Genomic DNA, 11,914 nt, shown 5'->3' on the forward strand with positions numbered 1-11,914 from the left:
TGCATTGTACTATTTCTCGCTACAGACAGTGCTCTACAACTGGTGTAACAAAGGCCGCGGTGTGTGCTATCCTGTCTGCGGTATGCTGCATAAAAGGTCCCTTGCTGCTAATCGAAAACAACAGCCCACTTCGTGGCGGCAGAAGGTTTCATCTTTCATTATATATGTGGTCGTGAGCCACATGCCCGACACATAACAGTAATTAAAATGTCTTGGAGTCGCTAAATAAAACATTCATTCCTACCTATGAGAAAAGACGGAAATATTTATAACAACACTTGCGCACATTTTAGACTGCGGGTGTTTTGTCTAACATATGCTTATTTCAATATTTGGTTGATAGATACATATATAAAGAGAGACAAAGACTTAGAGAACGAGATGCCGATGAAGAGAGAGAGAGAGAGAGACAGAGAGAGAGAGAGAGAGAGAGAGAGAGAGAGAGAGAGAGAGAGAGAGAGAGAGAGAGAGCGACAGACATACAGACAGAGCGATAATGAAAGAGAGAGACAGACAGGGAGAGAGAATATGAAAGAGACAGACAGAGAGATAATATAAGAGAATGCGAGAGAGAGATGGGAGGGGGGGGGAGGAAGACAGAGACGGAGAGAGAAAAACTAGAGAGATACTACTGTAGCATTTCTGTTCTCTTCATATTTTAATTTTACCATAAGCCTCTTTTGTGTAGATTTGGGTGTGTGTCTGGTATATGTGTGTGCGCGCGCGCGCGCGCGTGTGTGTGTGTGTGTGTGTGTGTTTGCCGGGGTTAGGGGTACAGAGCCCAATGGTAAAATGTGCTCATCTGATGCGCGGTCGGTCTAGGAACGATCCCTGTTTTTCTCTTTCCAGTCAGTGCTTCACAACTGGTATATCAAATACCGTGGTATGTGATATCCTGTCTGTGGGGTAGTGCATATATAATATGTTTTGCTACTAATGGAGAAAATGTAGCAGGTTTTCTCTCAAAGACTCTTAGAATTATCAATTGTTTAACATCCAATAACCTTTGATTAACAAATCAGTATATCCTAGTGGTGTCGTTAAATAAAACACGACAGCCCGAGCAGCTAAAGTGTATGGCCATGATAGCGTGCTTGAACTTTAATTGAATAAAATAGCAAAATCAAGTGGAAATGAAGAAAAGAAGGAAATGTTTTATTTAACGACGCACTCAACACATTTTTTACGGTTATATGACGTCGGACACAGATATTGAGAGATGAAACCCGCTGTCGCCACTTCATGTTCTACTCTTTTTCGATTAACAGCAAGGGATCTTTTATATGCACCATCACACAGACAGGATAGTACATACCACGGTCTTTGTTACAAGAGTTGTGGAACGCTGGCTGAAACGAGAAATAGCCCAATGGGCCCACCGACGGGGATCGATCCTAGACCGACCGCGCTTCAAGCGAACGCCTTCACACTGGGCTACGTCCCGCCCCTAAGTGGAGATGAATGCAAGAGTAAGGCGTGGCGGAATTATCAAGCAAACATGTTAGATTTATTTTTAAAAGTGTACATACGATATGCATATATCTATAATGTATTAAGCAAGGCCTTTTTGACAGATTCAGATCGTCCTGATCGCTACTCCTCTTTTGATTTGTACTGTCGACCGCCTTCTTTGTACTTTCCCTGTGCTGCATTTTGCATGGATCATTTTTGCGCTCGTGTAGAACAGACCATCTCATACACATCGTGCTAAATATTGCGTACATAGATGTATTCCATGAATAAAACCCTACTGGGGCTGCCATCTTTATATGTTACTTAATACATGTGGCTATATACATGGCCACCGTGTATATAGCCTAGGTTAATGAGCGCTGGCTATCTACACGGATGTCATATTTTTGTGTCAACCGGCCTCGGTGGCGTCGTGGCAGGCCATCGGTCTACAGGCTGGTAGGTACTGGGTTCGGATCCCAGTCGAGGCATGGGATTTTTAATCCAGATACCGACTCCAAACCCTGAGTGAGTGTTCCGCAAGGCTCAATGGGTAGGTGTAAACCACTTGCACCGACCAGTGATCCATAACTGGTTCAACAAACGCCATGGTTTGTGCTATCCTGCCTGTGGGAAGCGCAAATAAAAGATCCCTTGCTGCCAATCGGAAGAGTAGCCCATGTAGTGGCGACTGCGGGTTTCCTCTCAAAATGTGTGTGGTCCTGAACCATATGTCTGACGCCATATAACCGTAAATAAAAATGTGTTGAGTGCGTCGTTAAATAAAACACTTCTTCTTATTTTTGTGTCAAAGCCCAGTGCTAAGGCTGCTACGCCCCCATTTATATGTTTCCGTGTTACGTCTAGCTTTGTAATATTTATTTTTGTGGTACTTCAGCCAGGCGTGGGATTTAGCTTAGTTTGTTGACTACTCGCTTGAGGTGCTTGCGTCGCAAGATCGAACCACCTCAGTGGATCCATTCAACTGATTGGGGTTTTTCTCGTTCCAACCAGTGAACCACAACTGGTCAAAGGCAGTGGTATGTGTTATATAAAAGATCCCATGTTGCATTAGGAAAAATGTGTCAGAATTACCACGTTTCAAATTCAATAGCTGATTATTAATTAATCAATGTGATCTAGTGGTGTTGTTAAACAAAACAAAAACAAAAACCCTCAAACCTTTTACCCCAGCAATGTAACTGGAATGCCGTTGCTTTTATTTCTCAAAATATCAAACAATAAATATACAATTAAATAAATGTAATATACTTTACGGTGGTCTAAACTAAATACAAATAAAACATAAACATGTTTTTACCCCTCCATTCGCAAAAGTACTTCTGTGGGGCCCAATGTTTCATGGACAATAATTGTATTATACAGTCAGTTGAAATGAATATGTATATATTAAATCGATTGAATATTCATGTGTAAATATTTGTCTGATACGACTGTTATTATTTATAGAATTGATGAAATTAACTATGTGCGTTGTAAATATTATTGAAACAGTAAATATAATAGAATATGCATCTTGTGTCCTGTTTTGCATACTCGGTTTACGTGCATGTGTTTAATGTTGGATTCATCGGTAAAAATATTTTATGTACATTTTAAGAAAAAATAAATACTTATGTATTCTGCTCGAAATATGTTTGTGCTGTTTATATATGTACATATGTATATATGCATAAATATTGCTATTTGGTCAATGAATGAAAAGAGTTTTGTTGTTTCTTAAAGTTAAAGTAAAAGTTTGTTTTTGCTTAACGACACCACTAGAGCACATTGTTTTATTAACAATCGGCTATTGGATGCCAAACATTTTGTAATTTTGACAAAATTATAGTCTCAGCCAAGACACCCGCTACATTTTCCTATTAATAGCAAAGGATTTTATGTGATCCTCGTCGGTGGACCCATTGGGCTATTTCTCCTTTTGGCCTATGCACCGCGATTGGTATATCAAAGACCGTGGTATATGCTATCTTGTCTGAGAGGTGGTGCATATAGCAGATCCCTTGCTACCAATTGAAAAAAAATATTTTCATTTCCAAATTTCTGACATCCAATAGCCGATGATTAATACATTAACGTGCTCACTGGTTTCGTTATACAAAACTCCTTTAAAGCCGCACACCCTAGTTCCATCCAGCGAAAATAAATTATAATTTGGTTAATCTACAAACCTGTAACACACTTAGATCACGTTTTTATCAAATGGAGTGAAAAAGCAGGTTTTATATCGATAAATACCATGGGAATCCCCATGTCCCAATTGCTTGAAATAATTTTGAAAGTTAGTATTCTGATGTCACCGGTAGATGTCGCTTGAAGCACAACAATGCCTACGTCACGACAAATTTCACAGACTTGGGGTGCGTTTCTTTCACCTCTCCTGGACATTGTAACGTTTTGTATTGAGACACTTACTTGTCTGAACTTTATTGTTACTGAAAATGTTCACGAACTGTGAAGAAAAATCTCACAAATGAACAACAACAAATCGGATGTTGATTGCGCGAACCGTGCACGAGAAAACAAACCGAACCAAAATGATAACGGTCACGTGATATACCAACGTCTGTGACATTGAAATGGAAATATCCCCTCTAAAAATAGATTAGACCTTGTCTGCTCAACGGTTTTTTCTCAGACGTGCGTGCGATTTATGAAATACGAAAAATGCATTTTGTGGTATTACAAAAACCAGGATTACCAAAAAACACTTCAGGTGAATGGAAATGTATATTCTAAATAATAAACGGTAAGTAAAGTGCAATTTTATTTGTGAAAAAAATGGGTTTAATAGCGAAAAACAACGCCGTAATGGTTAACTAGCCGTAACTAGGGTGTGTCCCTTTAATGTTTAAGTCATTCAACCAGCATCCATTCCATTTGAGACTGGGAGTGGGATTTAGCTCAGTCGGTTGAGTGCTAGCTTGAGGTGATTGCGTCGCAGGATCGAACCACCTCGGTGGATCCATTCAGCTGATTGGGGTTTTTTCTCGTTCCAACCAGTGCACTACAACTGGACAAAGGCCGTGGTTTGTGTTTTCCTGTTTGTGGGAAAGTGCATATAAAAGATTCCTCTCTGCATTAGAAAACATGTAGCGGGTTTCCTCTGGTGACTACGAGTCACAATTAACAAATGTTTGACATCCAATAGCCGATGGTTAATTAATCGATGTACTCCAGTGGTGTCGTTAAACAAAACAAACGTTTTCTTCTGAGACTTTGATTTACACCAGTCACAGAAATCGGTTATGCGTCAGACAAGAACCCATACAAAACAGTGCGATTTGCTGGATTCCTGGGAATAAATCGTGGCTATATCCGAAAGAGCCCTCTTATGTGCATGTCGTTTGGCAAAACCAACGGAAACAATATTTACCACGGATAGAGACTTCCGTCGCCGAATGACAAATATTAATCGGTTGGACGATTCGCAGACAGCGGGGAATTGCATACACTGGTAATATTAGGCACCGATCCAGCAGTGCCGGATCTGTGTGTGTGTGTGTGGGAGGGGGGGGGGGGGGGTCCAGCAGTACCAGACACTAACACTAACTCATTTCATTTCATTTCAACTTATTTTTGGGGTTATATCCAATTACGGTTCAACCACGCTGTCCTGGGCACACACACACACACACACACACACACACACACACACACACACATCTCAGCTATCTGGGTTGTCTGTCCAGGACAGTGGATATAAGTTGTTAGTGGTTTGTGAGAGAAATGAGAGTGTAGTTGTCTTAAATCTACCCACGGAGACGTTAACACTCTCTCTGAGTTGGAGCCGGCACCGGGATGCGAACCCAGTAGTTACCAGACTTAACGCTAACGCAAAAGCATTTTAATACAACTTTTAATTACATAAACAAATCCCTACCAATCAATACATTACGCACCTTTCATTCCTTTGACGTCACTCATACTACATAATAAATTATCATAAAATAGAATTAAAATATCATTACTAATTTGAATACTAAAACTTTCCACAATGTAACAGGCCACAGTTCACCATTACAGTTCAACCTAATTAGCATCACCATTCACCATTCACCATCGTCGTCAACATCATTCACCCATCGTCATCATCACTATGGTCGTCATTATTCACTAAGCACAACCATCACCGTTAACCATCGTCATCATCATTATCGTCATCATCATCATCATCATCATCATTTTTATAGTTCCAGCCAGTGCACAAAAACTGTTTAAAGGCAGTGGTGTGCGCTTTCCTGTCTGTGGGGAAAATGAATATTAAATACTCTCTGTTGCTAATGGAAACATGTAGTATGTTTTCTCTGATGACTATGAATAGTCCATGAGCCAGACCTCAAAATTTTGAGTTTGAGTGTCAAATTGGTGAACAGATCCAACATGGATTTTTAGTTAGTCTGATATCTGAAGTCTCCAAAATCACTTGATGAACATTCTGGATCGGTAGCTAAGTACTATTTTGCTATCTTTAAAGATGTCTGTCCGCATTTCGACAAAAATCCCACAAATCAGCAAAATGATCACAACTGACTAGCAAAATCACCTATGGACATGCAATTCGACTTATTGCGTTCGGTTTACAATTTTGCATAAGGTAATATGTAGCTTTTAATATTTATTTTACTCAAATCAAGGAACATGATGAAAAAAAAATGTATTTTTTTTACAACTTTATCATGATGCATCTTCAAACGTTTTGCTATTTTAAATCATAGCATGCTCAGGACAATTTTCTTTCTAGTGCATCTATGTAATATGAGGCATCCATAAAAAAAGGATTACATCGTGCAATTTGGACATTTTGTAACTTCTTAGACATCTTTTATTTACAGGTGTCTATATACAATTTTCGCCCTTCAGGTGGATGTAATATATGATCTCAGATAAGCTACTGTAGCACACGTTCAGGAAATATTCAATTAAACCCATGCGATTTTGCGTCTATTTATATTTTGTTCTATAGTCTGTCTCAACAGAAATCAAACACAAACAACACCTACATTTTAAATAGTTTCGTATTTAAAGAGAGCACCACGTAAACTCTTCAACTGAACATGGTTAACTGGAATCTTCAGTTGAGGACCACATCAACATGGTTAACTGAAATCTTCATTTGATGGAGGTTGTTTATCAACAGGTTGAGGACCACATCAACATGGTTAACTGGAATCTTCATTTGATGGAGGTTGTTTATCAGCAGATTGAGGACCACATCAACATGGTTAACTGAAATCTTCATTTGATGGAGGTTGTTTATCAACAGGTTGAGGACCACATCAACATGGTTAACTGGAATCTTCATTTCATGGAGGTTGTTTATCAACAGGTTGAGGACCATATCTATATATCACTGAGGAGGGGGTACACGAGTCCAACATACTGGACCCGAGTACTCAAGGGTCAAACTCGACCCGAGTATCCGACACGTATGCTAGTTGATAATGGGAATAAGGAATAAAATAAAATAGCATTATGCAATGTCAAGGGCTGAACACGGACACTAAATAATGCCATTATATTGCATTCCACACATTCGACGGGGTTTTTTGGTGGGGGGTTTTCCCCTTCAGGTCTCATAACCTTATGATGTAAGCGGCGGCAAACATATGGCAAAGTGACTTAAATATAATTAAATGAGAGTGCTCTTCCTTACCTGAGTCTTGTAAACAGGGTACACGAGTACTCCTGGAGACACTACTTTTGAAGGGTGTGTATGGACGTTTAATTCATGGTTATAAATAGAAAATAAAATTCAATAAAAATCTACAAGATTGCGCTAGCTCAGTGCAGAAGATATGTTTGGTTGATTTTATTGTAAATGTTTTCCCATTTATTACAGAATGAACTGACTGTGTCAACGTAGTGTTTTTAATACAAAATAAAGTTGTTTTATTTAACGACGCCAATACAATGACAGACTGCCCAGTGAAAAGGAAACGACCAAAACATGATCTGCATGTAGTTCGCTGTATAGTAGGGCAGCTAACACAAAATAATTTTTTTGGTTAAAAGTGGACATTTCAGACAAAAGCACCAATTTGTTCGACGTGAGGGTCATGCATTGACTTAGTTTTCAATTTTAATAGGAACCACTTCTTCAAGATACACTATAGCGGCCATATTATCGTGTATACCCTATTTGTACCAATGAAGCACAAGTGCCACCTAGCCTATTTTGTTGTCTAACATTACATTTTTAGAGTCAAGAAATGCAATTATGATATTCAAAACAGGAAATGAATTATTATAAAAAGGGACAAAATATGGAGACAAGATGTTAAGTTGGAAAGCTGCAACATCTATTGGATGTGTTACCAGCGTTTAGCTTTGGTATGATTCTGTTCAAGACCAGGCAATTCTTCTTTGGGATATAGGGTAGTGTAGTAACAACATAAATATACCTGATTAAGAACAGCAATGCATAGTGGCGTATACCATTCCCGATACTTGAATGTTGCACATGTATGAAGTTTCTGTGGAACATTGTACTTCTCACAAATATACAGTTTAGTGCATTACTATTGGGCCGTTTTACAAGCACATCTGAGTGCCACATCCACCTACTCATGTAACCACACTTCACCAATTCACCGAATGCTTTGAATGACACAAGTACGGTATACAGAACTAGATGTCTATATTAGAAATCCATCACCACCCTTTTGTAGTGAGAGTATTGTGTTCACTTGTTGACAGTTGGACCATATTGCAGCTTGGTATGAAACTCATGTCGAGTGCTGCAGTAAGGCATCCTGGGTGGGTTGAATGATTTGTATTGTCTTCCCCTTCTGGCAGTAAACACGACAACATCATCTTACAATACAAACTAATTGTCAAGCATTTCAGTAGGTGGGAGCATTTAGTGTCTGCATCAGGTAAGTACGTTCTTTGACTTTTTTCAAGGAAAGATGAGACAGTGTTGCATCCTTTGAAGATATGGAAAGGAGGGGCGGGAAGTTCTCTTTACCCAGACACCTGTGTCAACATTGTACATCAGACTGTCTGTACAACAATTCAGAATCCTGCACATAAATTAAAAGTCTAGTGTCTGCTGCCTCGTGGTTACATGGTGACAGTGATCGATCGGTTCCTCGAAGAATAACGGTCACCAGATGTAATGATTATTTCCCTGTCGTTGGGGCAGTCTGCGCCTATGGTAGCAATCTTGGTGGTGAGGAATGCAAAATGACCCTACTTGATGGTTGGATCATGTAAAAAGTCAGCATAGTTTCCTGGAATACTGTTCTTAACGTCTTACCAACAAACTGACATTTAATAAATATGACAACCGTGTGTTTGTTCCATACATCATAAAACAGAACATTCCAAAACAGTTGATGCCTTTGTTGGTATGGGACGCATACATGACGACATTCGGGGTGTGGGAGGGACAAGGCCAGTAACCTGGATCATTTTGAGACAGCATGGAGAGATAGAGAGAGAGAGAGAGAGAGAGAGAGAGAGAGAGAGAGAGAGAGAGAGAGAGAGAGAGAGAGAGAGAGAGAGAGAGAGAGAGAGAGAGAGAGAGCAACTTAGTAACACTATAATAATGGTCACATCCGTTGCTGTTATCGGGCACATGTAAATAAAATATGTCTACATTGTTACAAAATGTCTAAAATCCTTGATATAAACGTTTTTATGGATGCCTTATATAATAATCCAAATGACATACAACGATCATTGGCTTAAAGATGCTTTGATTTAAAATAGTGAAACACGTTTTAAGATGCATCATGATTTTTTTTTAGAAAACTGCCCTTTTTCCAATATATTTTCTTGATTTTGGTAAATACATTATAAACTAAATATTGAAAACTATATATCTGCTAATACAGAATTGTGCACCGAACAAAATAAGCCACATTGCATGTCCATAGGTAATTTTTGGTAGTGAGTTGTGATAATTTTGCTGATTTGTGGGATTTTGGTCAAAATGCGTCGGCCATCTTTAAAGACGACTGCCAAAATAGCACTTAACTACCGATCCAGAATGTCCATCAAGTGATTTCGGACACTTCCGATATCAGTCTAACTAAAAATCCATGTTGGATCTGTTCACCAATTTAGTACACAGACTAGAAAGAGTGAGCCTCAGAAGAGAATATCCGGACTTATTTTCACCGACCTCGATGGCGTCGTGATTAAGCCATCGGACATAAGGCTGGTAGGTACATGGTTCGCAGATCGGTACCGGCTCCCACCCAGAGCGAGTTTTAACGACTCAATAGGTAGATGTAAGACCACTACACTCTCTTCTCTCTCATAACCACTGACAATTAACCCAATGTCCTGGACAAACAGCCCAGATAGCTGGGGTGTGGACCCAAGACAGTGTGCTTGAACCTTAATTCGACTGTAAGCACCAAAATATGTTGAAATGAAAAGTTAAAAAAAAGGACGATTAACTGAGTCTTTTGAACAGCTAAACCTAGCATTGATCAATCGATTGCAATTTCTTCATCCATCATCGCTTGTAAACTATTTGCTCCGACGGATCATATTCTGATTACAGTTGGAACTTGAGGAGTTCAATTGCTCAGACTATGTACACAGAGTCTAATTCACAAATCTCTCAGATTCTTCAGAGACATCGCACTGGTTTATGGATGAAGGTTTTGGTGGCAGCCACACTTGATGAGCGGTCGGTCTGGGATCGATCCCTTTCGGTGATTTCGTTGGGCTATTTCTTGTTTCTGCCAGTGCATCACGACTGGTAAATGAACGACCGTGATATGTGTTAACCTCTCTGTAGGATGGTGCATATAAAAGATCTCTTGCTACTAATAGCAGATGTCTTCTCTCAGACAATAATATGTAAAAATTGCTAAAATGTTTGACATCAAATAGCCGATGATTAATACATCTATGCTCTAGTGGTGCTGTTAAACAAATATAACCTAAACAGTATGCCACTCTGGTTCTCTCTCTCTCTCTCTCTCTCTCTCTCTCTCTCTCTCTCTCTCTCTCTCTCTCTCTCTCTCTCTCTCTCTCTCTCTCTCTCTCTCTCTCTCTGTGACGGAACATGCTCTTATTTCTTTTCGCCTATGGCGATATTAATTGTTTTAGAGGGCCGTGTGCAGTCTCAATATGCACTTAAGCCCAGGTAGGCACTTTGTTACGTAATACCTCTGCGCGACAGTGGTCGAGCTGTACTTTCCAATATACACCCAGACCAGGTGCGGAGGCCATGTGGCCAGTAGTTACGTAATACCTCCGCGAGTGCGGTTTTTACGATCGTGATTCTAGCGAACTGGCGACGACCAGTCTAGGCTTGTAAGAAAAAATACCGCTTGGTCGCTGTGGAAATATACACATCATAAGATTCGGTTCCGCGTACTGTCTTCGGACCAGTCTGGGATTTTATAATAAATAGCTAGGGTTTTAGAGATATCGGGGAGAAACATATTGGAAGGCTTCCAGGGAACGCGTCCGTTTGGACTTGGTAAATATTATTTCTGCTCTGTTGTACAACCTTGATGTGATTGATGTGACTTTAAATATTTTAATACTGTATTATACCAATATTATTTAGACGGTGTTTCCGGTAATCTGACGAAGTAAACTGTAGGATTCATTGTTCTAATATTATTTTAAGCTTAGCCAGTCATCCTAGAGGACCTAGGTAAACTGTAGGTTATTGTCTTTATTGTGATAGGTACCAGTATTAAGTCTGTATTACAAGGTTACTGAATGAGTAGTTATGGGTTAATTAAAAATTAACCAGTTAGGAATAGAGTTGTAATTCCTTTATTAATTAAGTTCCCCTGGAAGCGTTTCTCAATTATCACACGTGTGAGTGTTGTGTCACGGTGAAGTGATTAGAATATTGTGTAAACTAGACACCTAGAGATTAACTAATTAAGTGATCAGTTCTGGGTTGTTATTATTTGTTGTTGTTAATTAACTACTGCGGCAGTACATTTGTCAGCGTAGTAATACAGATTCCAAAGTGTATTGTGTTTTGTTGTGTTTTCTAGTGAACTAAACGTGCTATATTACATATACTTTATATAAGATCGTATCTCTGATCATACCTAGACGAGCCACGCGTGTATAACTGCCCGTTACAGAGAGATCTAATAGATAAACAGTTAGGAGAGATATTTGGATAATCGTGTTTCATTCAGTTACGGGTATTATAGGATCCCCGTGACACTCTCTCTCTCAATCTCCCTTACCCTCAATCTCTCTCTCTCTCTCTCTCTCTCCTCTCTCTCTCTCTCCTCTCTCTCCTCTCTCTCTAACATCTCCTCTCTCTGTATATCTCTCTTATACTGTCTCTGTATACTCTCTGTCTGCTCTCTCTCTCCTCTCTCCATCCCGCTCTCTCTCCTCTCTCCTCTCTCTCTCCTCTCTCTCTCTCTCTCTCTTCCTCTCTCTCTCTCTCAATCTCTCTCCATCTGTATATCTCTCTTATACTGTCGTCTCTTCTCTC

The sequence above is a fragment of the Gigantopelta aegis genome, chromosome 15 (assembly GCF_016097555.1).
Source record: "Gigantopelta aegis isolate Gae_Host chromosome 15, Gae_host_genome, whole genome shotgun sequence".
NCBI classification, from domain to species: Eukaryota; Metazoa; Mollusca; class Gastropoda; order Neomphalida; family Peltospiridae; genus Gigantopelta; species Gigantopelta aegis.